The 21,750-nt window shown below is 40.2% G+C and overlaps 1 long non-coding RNA gene across 2 annotated transcripts; it reads right to left on the bottom strand.

The window, feature by feature from the left end:
• Nucleotides 1–9,338: 9,338 nt before the first annotated feature.
• LOC104103771 (uncharacterized) lies at nucleotides 9,339–12,507 on the bottom strand. Of its 2 annotated transcripts, XR_011408167.1 has the most exons (3): nucleotides 12,321–12,507; nucleotides 11,325–11,423; nucleotides 9,339–10,935 (listed from the first exon to the last, which is right to left on the bottom strand). It is a non-coding gene; the product is annotated as an uncharacterized lncRNA (long non-coding RNA). The 2 variants fall into 2 exon arrangements; XR_011408166.1 differs by lacking the exon at nucleotides 12,321–12,507 and having other exon boundaries at nucleotides 11,325–12,297.
• Between the last annotated feature and the right edge of the window lie 9,243 nt (nucleotides 12,508–21,750).

Below are 21,750 nucleotides of genomic sequence, written 5' to 3'. Positions count from 1 at the left end.
AATAATCCCTAGCGGCCTCTTCATTGTCCGGTCCACCATTTACAACCTCATAGAAGTAGGTCTTGGTTTCCCAATCCCCAATGTCTTGAACACAGAATATGGAATAAAATTAATGCTCGCTCCCAAATCGCACAAGGCTTTGGCTAAATTGGCACTACCGATAGTGTATGGAATTGTAAAGGCTCCGGGATATTCTAGCTTTGGAGCCATGGAATTCACAATGGCACTCACTTAATGTGTTATTTTGATCATCTCACGGTTTATTGACCTTTCATTTGTCACCAAGTCCTTCATGAACTTGGCATATCCCGACATTTGTTCTAGAGCTTCAACCAAAGGTACATTTATGGATAAACTTTTCATCAAATCAATGAATTTCCTGAATTGGTTCTCGTTGTTTTTTTTTGCGAGCCTTTGAGGATATGGTGGAGGAGGCCCTGGCAAAGGTGCCTTGGTTTTGTGCATTATCGTTTTTTATATGTCTATCACGTATTTCCTAGACGGGTTCACATCATTTTGTGTCTCCTCCATGGTATCATCAATGTCTATCCACACTTCATCATTCACATTCCCATCATTGGCTTGGATCTCATCATCTTCTTGCATAACCAAATCATCATTCACAATCTTTCTTGGATTGGGGGAACTTGTATCTCCACCTCTACCGCTTCTTGTGGTCACCACCATAGCATGGCCTATATTGTTCCTACCCTTCGGGTTTACTACCGTATCACTTGGTAGTGCCCCCTTAGGGCGAGTATTCAATGCTTGAGAAATTTGACCCATTTGTACTTCCAAGTTGCGGATAGAAGTATTGTGGGAGGCTATTTGGGCATCAGAGTCGGCGTTTCTTTCCATCATTTGCTTGAACATACTTTCTATCCGTCCCATCTCATTATTGGAAGAACTTTTCCCTTGTGACGGATATGGAGGCGGGTTGTTGGGTTGTTGATACATCGAGGGCCTTTGAGGACCCGACCCCCGGTTCCCTTGATTATGGTTGTTCCAACCCCCTTGGTTTCCATTGCCTCCCCAATTACTATTATTGTTGCCACCCCAATTGCCTTGGTTATTTCATTGAATCCCCCAATTTTGATTGTTGTTCCCCCAATTGTTCAGATTGTTGTTGTTGCTACTATTCCAATTCCTTTGGCCTTGGTTGCCTCAATTTTGATTGTTTCCGTGTGATCTCCACTGTTGTTGCTATGGAGCATTGCTCTGTTGACCTTGGTGATTGTTCACATATAAAACCTCTTCACTGTGATTGTCATAAGAGTCATCTTGGTTGTACCCACTACCACTTTGCTCCAATTAATCCTCATTGTGTTGAACTTGTTGACTTCTTTGTCTCCTCTTGTTAACCATTACATTCACTCCTTCCATGGCATTTACTTGCTTTGGCCCCTGAACCTACTGAAGTTATGCCTTGGCTAACTGATTCATGGTAGTTGTCAACTCTGCTATGGCTTGTCCGTGATCATGGAGTTCCTTGTGAAGGTTGATAACATTAGGGTCACCTTGAGGAAAGTTGGCCTGACTTTGCCAAGCTGAAGAGGTGTCCACCATCTCATTTAATATTTCACATGCTTCTGAATATGGCGTGTTCATGAAGTTACCCCCTGCGAGCTGATTCATCACACACTGGTTAGTTGTGTTGATACCCCTATAAAAGGTTTGCTGGATCATTGATTCAGTCATATCGTTGTTGGGGCACTCTTTGACCATTGTCAGATACCGTTCCCAAATCTCATGTAATGGTTCATTTGGCTCTTGTTTAAAAGCAAGGATTTCATCTCTCAATGTTGCCATATGTCCCGGAGATAAGAACTTTGTTATGAACTTCTCGGCCAACTCATCCCAAGTGGAGATGGAATGGTTGGGTAGCCTCTCATGCCAATCTAAAGCCTTCCCTCTAAGTGAGAAAGGGAAAAACCTTAACCTCAAAGCGTCCTCAGATACATTCCTCTGCTTGCTTCCCCGGAATGTGTCTACAAAACCTTTGAGATGCTTATATGCATTCTGATATGGAGATCGGTGAAGAAACCCCTTTTTTTCAATAGAGTAAGCATGACATTGGTTATTTGAAAATTGCCCGCTCGAATCAGGGATGGGACAATTGCACTTGCGTAGCCTTCATTGGGCAACACTCGGTGTGCTGCCCTTAGAGGAGGTGGGGGAGGGTTTGGAACGTTGTCATGAGGCGGGCAACCTCTTCTTTGTAATTGAGGTTCAAGATGAACCTCATCCACTTCATTTTCATCTACCTCCTCCCCCCGAAGAATATGTCTGAGGACCTCGTTAAGAGCCATTTGGTACCTAAAAGCAATTGACACACAAAAATTAGAAAAACGGAAAGAAAGAAAAACAAAACACACAAATAGTTAGATATATAGCTAAGACCGTCTAACTCCCCGGCAACGGCACCAAAAATTGATCGGGTCCAAGCCTGCACTACTATTGAGTAGCGAGGATGGTCAATGCAGTTCTACCCAACAAGGTCGGGATCGAATTCACAAGGAGTTAATTGATTTGGAATTAGGTTTATATCTAAGTCTAGATGTGTGTTTTGTTCCTAATTGCACTTCCAAACATGATGGTGTTGATTCTACGTCTAATTCTATTCTATTGTATGCAATGATTAAGGCTAGTACAATATTGTTTTGATGTTGGTTTTCAAGTGTTTAAAAAGACTAAGGAAGTGACTTTGGCCTAGGTGGACATCTAACGGGTAGTAAGAATCTAGGGCAAGCTTGATTAATTTGGGATCGTAATATAGCTATCACACCCAAGTACTCACTCTATATCTCTCGATAGTTTGAGTGGTTTTGCCCAAGTTGGATTTTTCAAGCCCAACTGGGTATTCATGCAAGTCATGTGATATTAGCTCAAGTCGGGTATTACTATCTCTAGGTTTAACCATTTAATTGGGGCTATCAATTTCTTGAGTTCACCCCAATTCCTTGTTAGCCTAGTTTTCCCAGAATTAATGCCTCTTTCTCAAGAAGAGATCAAATCATAAAGGCATGAATCAGTATTTGCAACCACTAATTCTATAATTCTAGCAAGAACTAGGACAAATATCACTAACCCATAAATATTCAAGCCCTAAAATTCAAGACTCATTAAATACCCATACTAGGGTTGAGTCACAACCCTAGCTATGGGTCTAGCTACTCATAATAATAGCAGAAATCAAAGATAAAGAGAAGATATAATCCATAATACTAAATTAAAAGATGAAAATCTAATGTTATAAGGTAAATCTTGTACAAAATTGTCCCTAAAAAAAACCCTAGCCGTCTCACGTACTAAGCAAAAACATAAAATAACCTCAAATTGACAAAAAGATTTATTTATACTAAGCTTCCGGACAAAAGTACCCCTGCGGAAGTTTCGCGGCCGCGTAATGCTGAGCGCGGCCGCACAATTGCTTTTGCGGCCGTGTAATTCTGATCGCGGTCTGCGTTTCCTCACATCTGGACCTGGGTTGAACCTTGTTTTGCGGACCGCATAATTTCCACCGCGTCCGCGTGAGAGACTTTCGCGGCCGCATAACTTTGACGCGGACCGCCATTCTCATTTTTGCTTGAATTATACACTCTCTGAACCTTAGCAACCGCGGTCTGCGGAATTTCCATCGCGGCCGTGCTGGTACTTTCACGACCGCATCTTCTTGTCGCGGTCCGCGTTCATGTTTGTGCCCAAAAAATCATCTCTCTGATTCTTCATATCGCGGACCGCGAAATAATGGCCGCGTCCGCGTTCCACACCTCTTGGCCCGGTCTTGATTTTTGTTCAAGTTTTGACTCCTTTATGAGTTGATTATGGATCCTTTGGATCATTTTGAACAATCCTTGCAAGTAAGCATATTAAGTTAGTTTTCGGGAATACCTTCATGCATTTTTGGCCCAAAACACAAGTAAAAGAGAGTAATTAATAGGCTAAAATCCCTACTTATCAGTGGCCAAAGAAAAGGTTAAAGGCTTAAATGGGGTAAACTAGTGATAATATTTATGCAATGGTAGGCTTGAAAGGCTAAAGAGGCTTTTTCAAAGATCACAAAGAATGTCTAAGGTCAGCTCTCCAACCAAACATAATTAACATTAGCATTGAAAGACCAATCGGGCAAGTTCTAGATGATAGAAGTAAACACAAGAATTATTTATAACAAAAACTAACACACATGGCACATGAACTAGTCAAGACGAATCAATTTCACTTCTTAATAAGAGCATCTAGAGCAATATCATGCCAACTAGTAGGAAAAGAGTCACCAAAAGAGCCAAAACATTATCACAAAAATTATTCTTCCCCATGCAACTCACTTTTTCACTTTAATACCGCAAATTCAGAGGGATATTCTTAATTCACACTTCACATACAAGAGACTAATTTTATTAGTACCAAATAATCCAAAAGTCTACACATAACAAAACAAGACTAACTCCCATAAGAAAGTCGTCACGCATCCATCATAGGAAAAAGTCACCTGGTTCAACACAAAAATATTCCACGGGAAAGAACCGTAGCATAAAGAAAACCCAAGGAAATACTACTAAAGAATTAAAATATAAACTAAAACTACTAAAGAATATAAAATAAAGACTAAAGAAATAAAATAAAATAACAAAAACTACTTAAAGAAACTAATACTAAATGAACAAAAATAACATAAACTAAAAACTACTAAAGAAAATAAGTAAAGAAAGAACAATAAAATAGAATAAAAAAAGTGACTAATCGTGCAAATGTATAACCAATCACAACTACGCTCGGCAAGAGCAGCACTACTAAAACAAGCCCAGCAGGGGCACACAATATCCATACCACAACATACACCCAGCAAGGGAACATATATAGCATCAATGTACAAATAAAGTATACTCCCTAAAGAAACCCCAAATAAACATATTGCAGTGTCCTCAAGGAACAATATCAAAAGAAAATAAGAGTAGTTTGAGGGTCTCCCTGAGGGATGCATCAGACTAGCAGACTGCGGGAGAGGTCAAATCACTGCTACTGAGAACTCTCGGCCTCATCATCATCAGTATCATCGGCATCATCATCATCAACAACACTCGACATGAAAGAGTACTCTTCGCTATCCTCAGCATCAGCAACAAGTATCTTCTTGTTCGGCTGCCCTCATTTGAAGATGGCTTTGATGCATCTCCACATTTTGATCATTAACTTGCCTTTCTTCTTGTTTCTCGCTTTCTCCTTTTTGAAGTCCGACTGAAGATCGACATGTGCCTTGGTCAAGTTGCCATAGGCTGCCTCGAGTTTGTTGCCATCTTCTCATGAGACTCTGCCTGCCTTTTTTGTGAATCTAGGTAGGTCTTCATGTCTTCCATGGTAAAGTACTCGGGCCCAGGCTGGGGTTATGAGGGTCCACTGGGGAGCTGTGACACTAAATCACGGATGACGCCAAGATGCGAGTTCAACATCCCAAATGGTCCCTCAGGCACTGCTACCTGTGAGGATGACTCTAATCCTCCAACTGTGGTGACTTTCATCTTCTTGATCTTGACTGCACTATCCTCACCCGTTACTCTCAACGGATGAAAGGGTTTGTCGGCCGGCAACCAATGATCAGTGCTGCGCACTTCAACCTCTGTCCACCTACACAACTCTATGACCATTGAAGGAAACATCAACCCTGGGCTGTCGTTATGCAAGTACTCTCTAAGCTCCCGTAGAATATAATGGCCGATATTCATAGGAATGCCATCAAGAAGGCAAGCAATTATCAAGGCTCTAGTGTATGATACACCTGAAATATTTCCACAGGGTGATACCCTGTTGCAGAGGATGTAGAGCCATATTTTAGCTTCAGCTGTGAAGTAGATCGACTTCAAACCCCTTCTCTTGTTAGCCCATTTTGCTTTCATGCTTGCGGGATAGAGTTTAGACACAAGCCATTCTGTATTGTTGCAACGATCTTTTTCTAGCACTGGCTCGAATGGATGGTCAGGAATCCCAAGTATGTCATTAATCTGCTCAGTTCCAAACCTCACTGTCTTTCCCCTTATGGTGAGTTGTGGGTCGGAAAAGTTTGTATGCTTAAGATTCGCGTAAAACTCATGAACCCACTCCTCATTGTCTTTGCATGGAGTAGGCATGAAGCCCGACCAGCCGGAGGCTTGAAGACAACCATAGAATTCTGGGAGTAGCTCGGCCAATTTCTCCTCGACAATCCCCTTTACAAGCACTATCTCTTTGGTGAGGAGGTTTTCATAATACCGGTGGTGACAATCAGCCGACATGAAACGTGACTCGTCAAAGTGTTCAGCCACAGCTTCCTCCACAATTTCATGATGATGCGAGGCATTTTCGTTCATGTTCGGTCCATTTTAGCTTAAAGTACCTTCAAAAAATCAAAACAACGTTAGTCGGGCAGTTGAATCATGTTAGGCAATTTAAAACAATGCAATTAGGCCAAAGAATCAAGTTCAACGGTCCCAGGAAGCTCCATTTGCAAAGCTACTGGAATTGCAGAATCTGCCCAGTTTTCGCACCTGCGGAAGAACCATCGCAGGTGCGGTCACGCTTTTGCGGGTTTTCCTCCGCTTCTGTGGTTTTGCCCAGTTTTCCAAAAATTGCACCTGCGGAATAGTCAACGCAGGTGCGAGGCCGCATCAGCGACACGTTTTTCGCTTCTGCGGTGTTCATCAAAGGGTTCAAATGCCCAGACGTTTTTCGACACTCTTCACTTGTAACATGATGTTTAGCACCTAATCTATACTCAAGAATTCTAAATTAGTGCACTACATGAACCTATGACTCTATTAAAACTGATTTGTGGTACTTAGCTCACAATTTTCTTTTGGACAATCCGTCAAACACTTTGCAAGCAGTGAAACATTTATGCTTTTTCACACAAATTGGGTACGCAGATTTCCCAAAATTTGTTCTTCTTCATTAGCAGCACACACAAACCTACCTTCAACCAATTTTCTCACCCTAATATCAACATAAATCAGAGGGGAATGGGGAATCAGGGGAAACAACCATGGCAACTCAGAAATGAGGAAGAAGAAGAAGAAGAAAAAAAAAGAAGTAAAAAAGAGGAGTAGATGAGAGATACATGTGTTGTCTTGTGTGAGAGCAGTAGAAATCAAGAGCAATGGAGAATTTTGAGTATGTGCTCAAACTCCTCAATTCAACTCCAAAAAACTGAAACTTGGAAGATTAATCAAAAATAATATTCTAAGCTATTCTAAAAAAGGAAATTTCAAAAATGACTAAAAATTACAAAAAATGATGGTCACCTCCCACCAAGCGCCGCATTTAATGTCGTGGCACGACACGAATCAACTTTATCACTTTTCTCGCCACTTGGACGATATGAATTGGGCACCTAACTTGGAATCAAGCTTTTGACCACGAGTGGTGGGGGTGGTAAGTAAATGATCAAGCCAAGCATTAATTTCTTCATCTTGCGTTTATTGGCTTTCATGTGAGGAATGTCATTTTGCCTTTTTGAACATGCAAATTGCAAAATACATGTCTCTTGTTTATCTTCTTTGCACTTCCATATGGATTCACACGGCTCAATTCCCATATCACCATGCAATTTCAAGGTTGAAAAATACTTGGAATGCGACCTCAAGCCTTCAAATTGCAATTCTTCCCGGATTTTGACATCCTATTTTTCCCCCGAACTAGAGCCAACTTCAACTATATTTTCACTTACACCAGTTGAATCTAATTCCATATTTTTCTTTGCATCATTAACACTCATGGAGTCGGTTGGCGGATGTTCAATTCTTGATTCCTCAAAATAAAGTTCACTATCTTCCTCAAAGTCAGACACTTCTTGATCTCTTTCCACACTCTCAAGTTGATGGGCATAATGAGCCTCAATCAATGATTCCATTTGCTTTTTCAAGGTGCGGATATCATCATCATTTTGAGTCAAGCCTTGTTTCAAGTCCTCGAGTGCCAAGTGGTGCTTCTCCTCATTTTGAAGAATGGCCTCCATCATGAGCATCATTTTCTCATTTTGGGCATTTGAGAGTTCTTCTTGGTTTTGATCAAGTGCCAAAAAGGGATTTTCGGCTTCAACCTCTAAGTAAGGTTCTTGGCTATCATTCACTTCCGAGGCTTTTTGGACCTCTAAAGCTTCAAGCATTTCTCCCATTTGTAAGTTCAACCTTTCAAGCACCAAATCATTTTGGAGACTATTTTCCAAAAGCTCCTCCAAGGCATTTTGCTCTTTGTTTCCTCCTTCAAGTAGGCATTCTAACATGAGCTTAAACTCTCCATTTTGACCATTCTCAATTTCTTCCACTTCCATATCCCTATAATTTTCATCACAAAAAGTAGAGTCATCATAGCGGAGGCTTGGGGAAGGGAAGGACACATAAGCACAATTATCCCAATGACCATTTTGACGGCCACTCTTATCACAAATAATCCACTCATGGGTTTGAGATTGTGCACACGATCCATCCCCGGGAGAATTTAAATAATTTTTCCACGAGTGTGGTCCTCCGCAATAAGGATAAGGGTGATCAAAGTATGAACAAATACCATCCGACCATTTTTCATTATATGATGCCATTTTTTTTATTAAAAAAAATTAAGAAAATAAACAAGAAACAAACAAGAAGATAAACAAAGATAAGAAAATAATTACACAAATATTCACAAGTTTGGACCAAAGCACTTACGCTTACTTCTCAAACAACCTAAATTACGCCAAATTGCTCTCCGGCAACGGCGCCAATTTTGATGACGTCCAAATCCACTACTAAAAAGTAAATGGACACGGTCGCATGCAATATAATTTACCCAACTATGAGTCGGGGTCGAATCCCACAGAGAACAATATGTAAGCGATTAGGAATGTAAAAGAATTATCACTTGTTATGCAATGCCAAACACTTAGAATTTGGTGGTGGAAATATTATAGCTAAATGCAAAAATGTGAACTAACCTAGAAAGAAAGTAAAATGATCAATGGCTACAAGCATGGATGCATCGGAATTTACACTCAAGTAACGATCCAATGTATTTCACGATTTTACGAATATGAGCGAGTTTATGTTAATTAGCCTCGGGTAATAATTCTATATTAGCTTCTTCCAAAGACTAACAAAACTTCCTAATTGAATTATCCCTAAAGAAATTACGAGATTAAGCACACCCGAATACGACTACAAGTAGTTCAATCCTATCCCTAGGTAGAATCTATAAAGTGAGGGTTAAAGCCTCGAGTTCTTGTCAATTAATCTTTCCCAACCCCAAATAATCTTTTCCAAAATTAATTCGAAGTTAATGGGCGAGTGTTAGGGTTATCTAATCCCTTTGGAAACATTAAAGAACAAGAATAATTAAAGAAATAATAACTCACTTCATAATAAATAAAAATCGTTCAATACATAAAAACAACAAGATATTTAATCCACACTTTAAATATGAGTATTCCCATAAACAAGATTCAAGTGTTTAAAAAATACTACACACTTAAATATTCAATACAAAGCAAGGAAATGAAGAAATGAGCATAAATGAGTAAGAAATTCTCATCCCAAAGCGTCAAATCTTCAAGCCCCAAGAGTGTGTGTGCAAGAACCCTAACTCCAAAATTTGTCTTCTCTAGTCTAGGAGACAGAAAAATAAGCCAAAGATATCTTCCAAAAATTTGCTAGGTCGTGTATTTGTGGGTTTTGAGTTGAGAAAATGTGAAATGTCATTCCGCAGATGCGGATTGCCTATCGTAGATGCGAACAATGAAGGGAAGCTCTGGTTCTGTAGATGCGGACTTGCAAGCGTAGATGCAAAACCGCAGAAGCGGTTCTTGTCTCGCAGATGCGATCCCAGGCGAGGTAGCTCAATTCCACAGATGCGGACCATTTCCTCACAGATGCGAGGTCGCTTCTGCGACCAGTCTTCCGCAGATGCGGAAATACTGAAGAGTTTTGCTTTGTTTCAACTTTTTTTTTTCTCAATTCCATTTCAATTGAATTCAACTCTCTTCATGGCATCATTTACCTGAAAATCTAACAATACACACCATAAACGCCCTCATATTATAATTAAAGGACATAAAAACTAAAGAAAAGAGACTAGAATGAGTGGTAAAATCACCACTCATCAGACCTCAACCAAATATGCCAACAAGTCATATAACCCAATACGAACTTAGTCGAACATTCGAATCACTCAAAACAACACCAAAACACCGATTACACCCGGATTCAAGCCAAAAGAACTTCTTAACTTCCGAATTCTACAAACGATGCCAAATCATACCAAACCACGCTCGATTGACCTAAACTTTTTCACATAAGTCATATTCAACATTACAGACCTACTACAACTTCCGGAATCGGAATCGGAATCCGACCCCGATATCAAAAAGTCAACCCCCCTGTCAAACTTCCAAAAGTTCGACTTTCGTCATTTCAAGCCTAAATCAGCTACAAACCTCAAATTCACAGTCCGTACACGCTCTTAAGTCCAAAATCACCCAACGGATCTAACAGAACCGACGCAACTCCATTCCGACTACGGTCAAAATCCTAAGACTTAAGTTTCCGTTTTAGGGACTAAGTGTCCCAAAATACTCTGAAACCAAACAAGACCTCCCGACAAGTCACATAAGCAGAAACAGATATGGAGAATGCATTAAATAGGGGATCAGGGCTAATACGCTCAAAACAACCGGTCGGGTCGTTATAGTAAATTCTTACATAAACTCATAAAGACCAGCTGTTGCAGAGAACCAATTGATTTTGGAATTGGACCTAAGAAGCTGCAACCAACTAAGATTCTGCATAATATGACCAGTTTCTGAAGTCAGGATTGCCACTACAAATTCTGTATACTTGATCGCCATTTAAATTCTCTTACAAGGTTGTCAAATTCTTCAAATTTGCAATTGATGATGGAAGAGTTCCTTTCGGTCCAACATTATTCAAGAAATCCCTACACCAAATTCGTTACAATAAAATAAAGTAAAGTGATAAACCGTTTGAATATGTAACTTTGGATAAGAGGAGTGATAGAAACTAATTAAAGATGTTCAAGCAGTGGATATCTTCTAATCAATTAATCTGCCAACTCTTGTAATCTTAACATCTGAAATTGATTAAAAAAAGCATTAAAAGCATTACCTCCGGAGCATTATCACTCTTTGGAAACCAAATTTTAGAACACACAAACCACATGTTTAATTCAACATTATTTAAACAATACTGATTAGCAGATAAACCAATTCTTTGATAACATATAACCATTGTTAAAAAAACGGCAGTGCATCTACCAAGGTCAAATCATTTGTTGATGCAGTATCGCATTTTTAATAATTATTGTACCATTAGCGGTGTCTGATATAGCTTAGACGTCGCTCATTTCTCCTCCATCTCACTTCTTTCAGCAATCATGGCCCAAAAGTCCACAATGTGAATAAGATTCTGCCAGAAAAGGTATACAATTAGTTACCAAATGTAGTTTGTTATTCTACATTCAATTCCACATAAAATAATACATAGATTCCCACAAAATTTTATGTGTATTATTTAATAACGCAAACAAAACATTGCATCATAGCTACGCGCCAATTATCTTTTTGTTATGAGGCCAAACATTGTATTATCTTATGCAAAATTTCTGTTGCGATTAATTATTCCAATACTTCAACCAAAACAAACCCTTACATTATTAAGATGAAGTGAGCTAGGAAAAATATCTTCCCTTCTATCCATGTAAACGCAGAGAAACAAATTGAAATAAATCATAAGCAGATTAGAATTGTGGCTCAAATACGAAAAAATCAGAAGGCTCATCCATTCTAAAATCTCCAATTTAGAAAATGACAAAACATTCTAATACAAACAATGATGGAAAACTGGCGGAAACCCTAGTTTCTTTTCAAGCTTTTCTTTGAGTTTCACAAACAACAAAAACTCGAACAACAAACCAACAAAAATCGTGAAACAAAATAAATGAAGTCACTCATATGAAGGAGAAGAAATAGAACAGTAAGACTAATCTTTCAACCATGTGATTATCTTAGTGGAGCAAGTGTGAATCCGCAGAAAACTCAGCAAAAACCTCAATCTCATATTAAAATATTACTTTATATTCCAAAAATTGATATTCAGTTTATGAAAGCAAAAAAGCACTAAGCGGCGAAGAAGGAAAAGATGCGCGAAGTTTGCAGAAAGCAAGAGGGTGAAGCGGAACAAAATTACGGTATTATGGTAAAGCAGAGCAAAACTAAACGGTGGCAGCGGAGTGCAAAATTACATAAATAGTCTTTATTGAAATGACACAAATCAGCTATTTCAGGGACACAACAGTAATTTTACCTAATATAGGAGTATTGCAAATACCAAATTGCCCTCCATCGGCAAGCAGGGATGTCGACGGAGAGCTGCTTCTGCGCTCTTCTATATAGTAGGAATAATTTACTGCTACTTTTGAGTTACGAAACAACTTGTCTATAAGATATTCAGAACACTAGTACAAAATTAAACTCCTATTACATAATTTCCTGTTTTTGGAAATACTAGTAACAAAATTTGATGGTACATCGCGATAGGGGTGGGCATCGGTTGGTGCGGTCGGTTATTATGAAAGTACGGTTCGGTTTATCGATTTTCGATTTTGTAATATTAATAACCAAATCAAACCAAAGTATTTACGGTTCGGTGCGGTTTTTTCAAAGTTCGGTTCGGTTTTTTGCGATTTAGTTTTTCGGTTATTAACGGTTCAAGATTTTTATATCCGGTGTGGACTACTTATGTAACTGAATATAATATACGTGTCACTGAAAGATTCCAGACGTGCCATTAAATACTTCAAACAAGAAGAAAGAAAAGCGTTTTCTATTCCAATTTCCATATGAAAATCAGAAAGCTGTAATAGAGTCTAATTGGCATGCATTCTGATCCTGAGACAGAAAATGGAAATACAAACACAATTTAGTTAAGGACTAAGAAGGGCAAAGAATTACCAACAGTTAGTCTAAATCCAAACAAATTTGAAACAATTATATGAATTCTCAATGTCCAAATCGCTCTGTTTAAATTAATTTAATGAATAAACAATTAAAAGAATACTTCTTTTAATTTTAAAAATATAAAAATCAAAGAATGTTTTTACACAAATTAGAGGTGGTTCCCCTCCCTCTCACTTACAACCTGCCAAAAAAGCAAAGAAGAAGAGAGAAATTTTGATACCACCTAACAAGAATTACCTTATGAAGCAAGCTTCTTAGTTCCACATTTATACTCTTAAAAATTCAAACTTATTCTCGAATAAATAAAATTAAATTCAAGAAAATAACAAAATAGCACATTTGTAAGTCATGTTAACAAAAGAGAGGAAGCTTTATGAGTAAATAATTAAATTCTCAATTAGGAAACAAAAATAATGAGAAGGAAGGCAGTGAGGGAAAAAGCTTTGACAACACTCTAAGCAGAAGATGTTCTCATTTTTTCCTCCTATTTTCGTGGACCCCACATCATGCAAAGAATTTCTTAGCCATTAATTATTCTAACAATGCAGGTTTCATCGTCTCTTCCATCTTATGATCCTTCTTCTTTTTTATAATTTATTTAAATCCTCCTAACAAATTAAAAGTAAGAAAAATAGTATTATATAGCTGCTATATGTAGAAATAAGTCTCAGCTCAACTAAATCTGAGGAAGAAGGTAACCACTAACCTGAGGAAGAAGGATGAGCGACCGGCGATAGCAACGAGCTGAGGAAGAAGGTGTCACAGGAGCGTCGGCACTCGGCAGTACTGCAGCAGTCGCACATAGTGACAGAGGAGGAACCCTAATTTCTAATTTATAAGGAGTAAGGAAGGGAAATAGAAAGTAACCTAAAAGTTTGTAGGCTAATTAGGCTTAGGTTTTGGGTAAATTGGGCGGGCTTCATATGGGTATTGGGCTTCATCCTTCAGAATTTCAAATGGGTAAAGTAACTTAAGTTTTGGACTCATACCCAAAATTTTGGTTTTTCGGTTTAACCAAAAACCGAAACACCAAAACCGTAAACCGCACCGAAAAACCGAAATCTAATAATTTAAAAACCGCACACCGACCGAATAACCGATTAAACCGAAACCGAAAAACCGAAATTAACAGTTCAACCGATTTTTTCGGTTCGGCAGGTATTATGCCCACCCTACATCGCGATACACATGTTGAATGTTTAATTTGGATATTAACAAATATTTTTCCATCAGCTTTCTTTTAATAATGGAAATAAATTGCCCTATAGAACTCTCTGGAGGATCTATATGCCAATTGTCACCAAGAATTTCTAATAAATATAGTCAAAAACTAAATTGACGGCCTCGTTTTAATTATTTGCAGAAAAAGACAACAAAACAACCTTTCATTTTCATGATAACAAAATAATGAAAATGGAAGTAAGAAGAGAAAGAACTGAAAGCTGGCACATAACAACGAATTATAGTTAGGTGGGGATATGGAAAGAGGTATTGTCCTCTTAAAATGAAACAACAATAATAAATAAAGAAAGAAAGAGGGAGGTGATGTAGTAATTAAATTGTAAAAGTTTTGTTTACCCCAAAATTGGGTAACAATTAAATTTGTACACGATTTTGAAGATACGTAGTTTAATTGTATACGAATAATTAAGAATATTAGATAAATGAATTAGAAACGAAATTGTAACGACCCGACCGGTCGTTTTGCCTTCTAGATTCCCGTTTCCCTAAATAAGACTCCTCGTACGTACTTTTACTGTTATATGACTTGCGGGAATGGTTAGTTCGGGGCTTGGAAGGGTTCGGGTTGAAATCGGAACACTTGGTTCCTTAATTTGGCTTTAAAATGCTATGTTTGACTTTGGTCAATATTTTAAGTAAACGACTTCGGAACTAGGATTTGACAGTTCCAATAGGTTAGTATGCTGATTTGAACTTGGGCATATATTCGTATCGGGTTTTGGATGACTAGGGAGTGTTTCGGCGCTTAATATTGATAGTTGGCACCCTAAAGGTTTTAAAGTTCTTTAAATTTGGTTTGGAGTAGGTTTTGGTGTTATAGAGATCCGTTTGGGATTCCGAGCCTGACAAAATTTGGTGTCATTCCGAGTAGTTTAAGTATGTTTCGGCGCGTTCGGAGTAAGTTGGAAGAACTTGAAGTTCATAAGTTGATTCAATTTTATTTAGGGTGTGATTTTTAGTTTTGATGTTATTTTATGCATTCTGAGGGTTCGAGCGAGTTCGTTTTATAATTTCAAACTTGTTGGTATGTTTGGGTTGTGCCCCGAGGGCCTCTGGTGTTAATCGGACGTGGCGCGGAACTCATTTGGACTTGGAAGAGCAGCTGAAGCACCTGGTTTCTGGTGTAATCGCACCTGTGGAGGGCTAGCCGCACATGCGAGCTCGCAGAAGTGAGCCATGAACCGCAGAAGCAGCGCAACACAGGCTGCCCAGTGATTGCAGAAGCGGTGAAGGGACCGCACCTGCGGAGACGCAGGTGCGGAGAAGACGATCCTAGAAGCGTACCAGGGTCGCAGGTGCGACGCGCTCGCCACAAAAGCGGGACCGCAGAAGTGGATTCCCGTCCGTAGAAGCGAAACCAGCCAGCCTTAGGCACTTCCGCAGAAGCAGACCTTGGTCCGCAGATGCGGCCCAGCGACCGCAGGTGCGAAATCGCTGGAGGCAGTGTGGTCCTTTTAAATTGGGACTTAGGCTATTTTGAGTTCATTTATTGCACACTTCGACGATATTTGAGCTTCAAAGAGGGGGATTTCCACCTAGCTAATTAAGGTAAGTAATTTCTATGCAATATGAGTTTAATACATAGATTATGGGTAGATTTAATATGTAAAATTTGTGAAATTATGGGTTTAGATGAAAAACCTAGGTTTTGATAAAAATAGGATTTAACCACAAAAAATAATTAGGGAATTGAATAAAAATTATATATTTGAGTTCGTGAGGTTATGGGTAACAATTTTCTTCCAAAATTTCTGGAATCCGGGCATGTGGGCCCGGGAGTGAATTTTAGGAATCCTTCAAATTGGAGTTGGACAATCACTCTAATAGCTTGAATATGAACTTTTAAACATATATTGATTAATATATATAATATTTAGTTAGTTTTGGATTGTTCGGCACCGAGTTGGGACTTTAGAGCGGAATTTTGACCGGAAAGTGAGCCTTGAGACGAGGTAAAGCTCTTGTCTAACCTTGTAAGAGAAAATTTACCCCATAGGTGATTTAAATTAATGTTTGCCTCTAATTGTGGGGCTACGTACGTACGAGGTGATGAGAGTCCGTGCGTAGCTACTATTTATGCTGTGTCCGGTAGTTTATGACCCAAATCATGAATTATTTGAAATGTCGCACCCTATTTGTTAATTAAAGTGCCTATAATATGTTAGAACTTGTTAGAGGAATTGTGAAAGATTGTTAATGGAAATTGTACTACATTGTGTGATAGCTTTCAATAACGTCTAAGTCAAATGCTTACAAAGTATCCTCTCTTCTTATGGAGCGGGCCGAACGCCTCGACACTAGATAGATGCATCTATGGTTCGTGCCGCTCGACCCTCGGCAGTGTACACATTATTCTGGATCGGACCGTACGACCTCGACATAATCGTGCGTGTTAACACTCAGAGTTTAATTATATATTTGATATCATTTCATGGCTTGAAAGGTTAAAAGTATACAAGATGGAATTAATTCGGTACTTACCATGTGTGAAAGAAATTCTTTACTCCATGCTTGTTACTTAGTTATTATCTTGATTACATAACCCATGCTATTTAGAACGTCTGTACTTTTATTGGTAGCCCATAGTAAGTGTCGATGTCGATCCCGCGTCACCACTTCTTCAAACGTTAGACTTGATACTTACTAAGTACATGTTGTTTATGTACTCACGCTACACTTTTGGACTAATCATGTAGCATCTGAGTCAGGTGCATCTGGCGGTCCTACCGGCGCACGTCCCAGATATCCCGAGGCCTAATAGTGAGTTGCTTCCCAAGCCATTCTGCAGCCCCTAGAGTCTCTCTTTTGTATTTATATTCTGTCTACTTTATTTCGAACAGTAGTTAGAGTTTTGTATACTCTACTAGTGGCTCATACACTTCTGATACCAGATCTTGGCACACATTCTAGTAGAATATTTGCTTTTGGGTACTTACATATTTATGCTTGCATTCAGATGTTTCATTTAAATAATTTGACTCTCTATTTCTCAAATTACTAAACAAATGGGATTTAATTACTTGAAAATTGTTTAAAAGAAGAAATCACGTAGTAAGTTCATCGTAGGCTTTCCTAGCAGCGACGTTAGGCGCTATCACGACCTATGGGAGAAATTGGGTCGTGACAGAAATAAATGATCAAACCAATTGCAATGTTATGGCCAAGCATGAACTTAGATTGAACAATTACCTCTTCCTCGATTGGACCTTCGATTCGAGCCCAGTCATGAATGAATAATAGAAAAAGTGAGAAAAGTTCTTCGCAGGAGTTAGAAGGTAAAAATAAACTTTTATTTCCTTAAATCGCGTGTTATAATGTGTCAGAATAAAGAAAGAAAATCTTCCCTTTTATATAGTAGGAGAGTTTTAGTCCTAGTACAAGTCTAAAAAAGGTACAATCTTCTAGCCAGTTGATCCATAATCTTCTAGCCAGTTAGTCCCCAGTAATTGTTGATCCATAATTGACATCGAGAAAGATTCGCGCTGTGATAGCCAGTTGAGGGCGAGTATTGCGACCCCCTATCAGTTGTGCATAACCGTCCATCGTGCCTCTCGAGGTTTAGTAGTCATACTCGGTCCGGGGTGTGTCGTTTTACCGCGTCCGATGTCGGATATATTGTTCATCTTTTCTGAGTCTCGCGTCGTTCTGGCTTCACACACGTGTCGGCCGCCGGTTGACTATCCTCGAATTCGAAACATCGCGCTTTGATAATTCTATGCCAATGAAAACTCCGACCCCTTTTTCACTTCTCCTCTTTCCGATTCTAGAATTCTTACCCTCGAATTCCTTATTTGCCTTTAAATCCTTCAAATCTTCATACACTGATCTTTATATATTTATATCCGCATCCTCAATCTCCATACATTCTCTTTGAATCTTTCACCCAGACCTTCAAATCTTCATCTCATCTTCAAATCTTCATATTTTTATAGAAACCATCATATTCATTCTTCAAACCTTCATATTTCCCATATACCGATGGAAAAAACTTCCAAATCCGTGCCTCAGTAAACCGCTCATTCACCTTCCAACCCGGCCACAGACGCTGAGGTGGCCCAGGAGCCCCCCTTGAAGAGCTTCGTACCCAGGGGCTGCTCTATCGGGAATGGCTTCAACATCGAGAAGGCCTCCAATCAACAGGACCGAGGCGAAGGAGATTGTGACCGGGAGGGCAAGGAGGTGGTCGTCTCCCATCCCGATGATGACATCACCACTCACGTGCAGGGGTACTTAAGTGTTTACACTTACCCCTTCACGCTCGCCCCGATGGGCCCCACAGTCCTTGACTTCTATAAAACATACGAGGTCTATCTTGGGCAGATCACCCATCATTTTAGAGGATCGTAATCCTCCTCTGACACTTCTTGAACAACACCGAAGCACCTCGGTTCACCCTCGTCCATATGCTTTGTCTATACTGTCTCCGAATCTTCCAAGGGGGGTTAATCAAGCTCGTTCGCCGAGCAAGCAAGGCTTCGTTCTCGAGCATCGATGAGTACCGAGATCTAGGCTGGCAGGGGAGGTTCGTTCGGGTGAAAACTGAATCCTCATCCCCAATCCCCGAATTGCTACCATTCCCGGAGTAGTGGAATGCCTCCCGTAAGTCTTTTCCTTCTCGAGTATTTGGTTTCCCTTTTATCCCTTTTCTAATTGCTTGTGTTTGTCATTGTGCACAGGTTTTCCAAGTTCCTAATGCAGTCCCCCGCTTCAAGGAGTGGATCGAGGTGATTTGCAAACAGATGCCATACTTTGAGCACCCATGACACAAGCTCTCGAAAGGCAAGTGGGAGGCTCGTTCTCATGGCGAGGCCCCCTCCCGAATGATTACCTTCATACTCTTGGCTTACACATATCTAAGTCTTCTTTCTTCTTACAGGTTTGCCTAAAAACATTGAGCTCAGGCCGTTGGATGAGGATGAGGATCTATCCTCGCTTGTCGAACCATCCGCTTCGGGACAGCCCGGGGCTGCCGCGGAGGAGAAAAAGAAGAAGAAGAGAAAGTCCTCGGGCTGCCGAATGACGAGGCGAAGAAGAAGAAGGGGACCATCCGGGTCCGAAAATTCAAAAAGAGCACCAAGTCTAGCAGCAAAATCTGGCAGCTTTGGTGTGTAGTGCTCTCAATTCTTTGGGATCCGGAGGTAATTTCCCTATCTTCAAGTAGTCTATGTATTTGTTTCTCTAATCCCAATTCAAGCTTGTTGAGTTTACTTTGGCCTCACCTTATTTTAGCACCGAGTTCATTAGTTATACCACCGCCCCCGAGCTAAATTCGTCGGGGTCGACCGACGACCTCAAGTTAGCCAGCATGTCGGCCTCACTGTTTTGAATTTGGGTTACATGTTGCAGAGTCCATTCCTTGAATTGGTGCAGTGTTACCTGCAATTTGTCCAAGTACCTCTGCATCCGTTCTTCTTCTACTTCGAGCGTTCCGGTGACTTGATTTACCACGAGGATGGAATCGCATTTGGCTTCGATCACTTTGGCCCCAAGGCTCTTGCCAGTTCTAGACCTGGAATCATGGCCTCATACTTGGCTTCATTGTTAGTCAATTTTACAATTCTAATAGACTGCCTAATTATACTTCCCCTAGGTGATTTTCACACAATACCGAGCCCGGACCCCTTCGCGTTGGAGGCACCCTCCGTGCATAGGGTCCAGAATCCCGAATTAGCCCCCAAGGTGAGCAGTAATTCCTTTTCGACTTCGGGTATTAATGCCGGCGTAAAGTCTGCCACAAAGTCTGCCAAATTTTGAGATTTTATGGCAGTTCGGGGTCTGTACTCAATATCATACTTGCTAATCTCCATAGCCTATTTGGCCAAGCGGCTTGAGAGCTCGGGTTTATGCATGATATTCCTCAGCGGGTAAGAGGTTACGACACATATAAGGTGGCATTGAAAGTACGGTATTAGCTTCTTGGAAGCGCTTAGCAAAGCGAGTGCTAACCTTTCCAGGTGAGGGTATCTTGACTCAGCATCCCCTGGAGTTTTGCATACCTTCTTCCTCCCGGACCAAGACATCACTTACCGTTACCTCAAAAATTGCCAAGTAGAGGTATAGATGTTTCTCTGCCTTTAAAGTGTGCAGCAGAAGGGGGCTCGACAGGTACCGTTTGAGTTCTTTAAAAGCTTGTTGGCATTCCGGAGTCCAGGAAAAATTATTCTTCTTCTTCAATAGTGAGAAGAATAGGTGGCTCATGTCCGAGGATCTCTAGATGAACCGGCCCAACGCGGCTATACGCTTGGTCAAACTTTGAACCCCCATGACATTGTCCATTATGATGATGTCCTCTATGGCCTTTATTTTGTCGGGGTTGATCTCTATCCCCCGATTAGATACCATAAACCCGAGGCATTTACTCGAACCGACCCCGAATGTGCACTTCTCTGGGTTTAGCTTCATGTTGTACTTCCTTAGTATGTCGAAGGATACCTGCAAATGTTTTAAATGGTCCTCTGCTCGTGGGGAATTGACCAACATATCATCAATATAAAATTCTATTGATTTCCCTATTTATTCCTCGGACATCCATTTTACTAGGCGTTGGTAGGTGGCACCGGCGTTCTTTAATCCAAACGGCATTACGTTATAGCAGTAAGTGCCAAATTGGGTTATGAAAGAAGTCTTTTCTTGGTCGTTTGGGTCTATCCGAATTTAGTTGTACCCGAAGTAGGCATAAAAAATGGAGTATCTCGTGCCCGGCCGGTGCGTCAATCATTCGATCGATGTTAGGTAAAGGGAAAGAATCCTTAGGGTATGCTTTGTTTAGGTCTTTAAAATCCACACACATCCTTAGTTTATTTTCTTTTTTAGGTACTACCACTACATTAGCTAACCAATCCGGGTATTTGACTTCCCGGATGGATCATATTTTTAGAAGTTTGGATACCTCATCCTTGATGAACGCATGTTTGACCTCGGACTGTTGTCTCCTCTTCTGCTTAACCGGATAGAACTTCGAGTCCAAACTCAGATTGTAAGTGGTTACTTCCGATGAGATCCCTGTCATATCAAGATAAGACCAAGAGAAACAATCGGCGTTAGCTTTAAGAAAACAATTAAGTTTTTTTTGAGCTCGGGACGTAACCCCGTGCTTAGGTATACCTTTCATCAGGTAGATTCTCGATTAACATGATTTGCTCTAACTCTTCAGCCGTTGATTTGGTGGTGTCGATGACATCAGGAGATTTGAATGATCTCGGGATTCCATAATCGTCTTCCTCGTCTGCTCCTCGTTCTTCCTATTTCTTCGGTTCGGCCGAGGCTGGTATCAGTGATTGTTGTTTAGTCTTTTCCTTTTTGGTCAGCTCCGTTTTCCTTGATGTCGAAACCGCAGGTACCAGAATTACCTCATCGACAACAAACATCTCCCTCGCGGTCGGTTGTTCTCTGTAGACCCTTTTGACTCCCCTTGGTGACGGAAATTTCAGTTCCTGGTGTAAGGTCGAGGGTACCGCACTCATGTTGTGGACCAATGGCCTTCCGAACAGAGTGTCGTACCTCATGTCCCCTTCGATCACGTAGAACTCCATATC

Source organism: Nicotiana tomentosiformis, chromosome 5 (assembly GCF_000390325.3).
Source record: "Nicotiana tomentosiformis chromosome 5, ASM39032v3, whole genome shotgun sequence".
NCBI classification, from domain to species: domain Eukaryota; kingdom Viridiplantae; phylum Streptophyta; class Magnoliopsida; order Solanales; family Solanaceae; genus Nicotiana; species Nicotiana tomentosiformis.
Note: the sequence above shows the minus strand (reverse complement) of the source record. Positions and strands in the feature narration are given on the sequence as shown.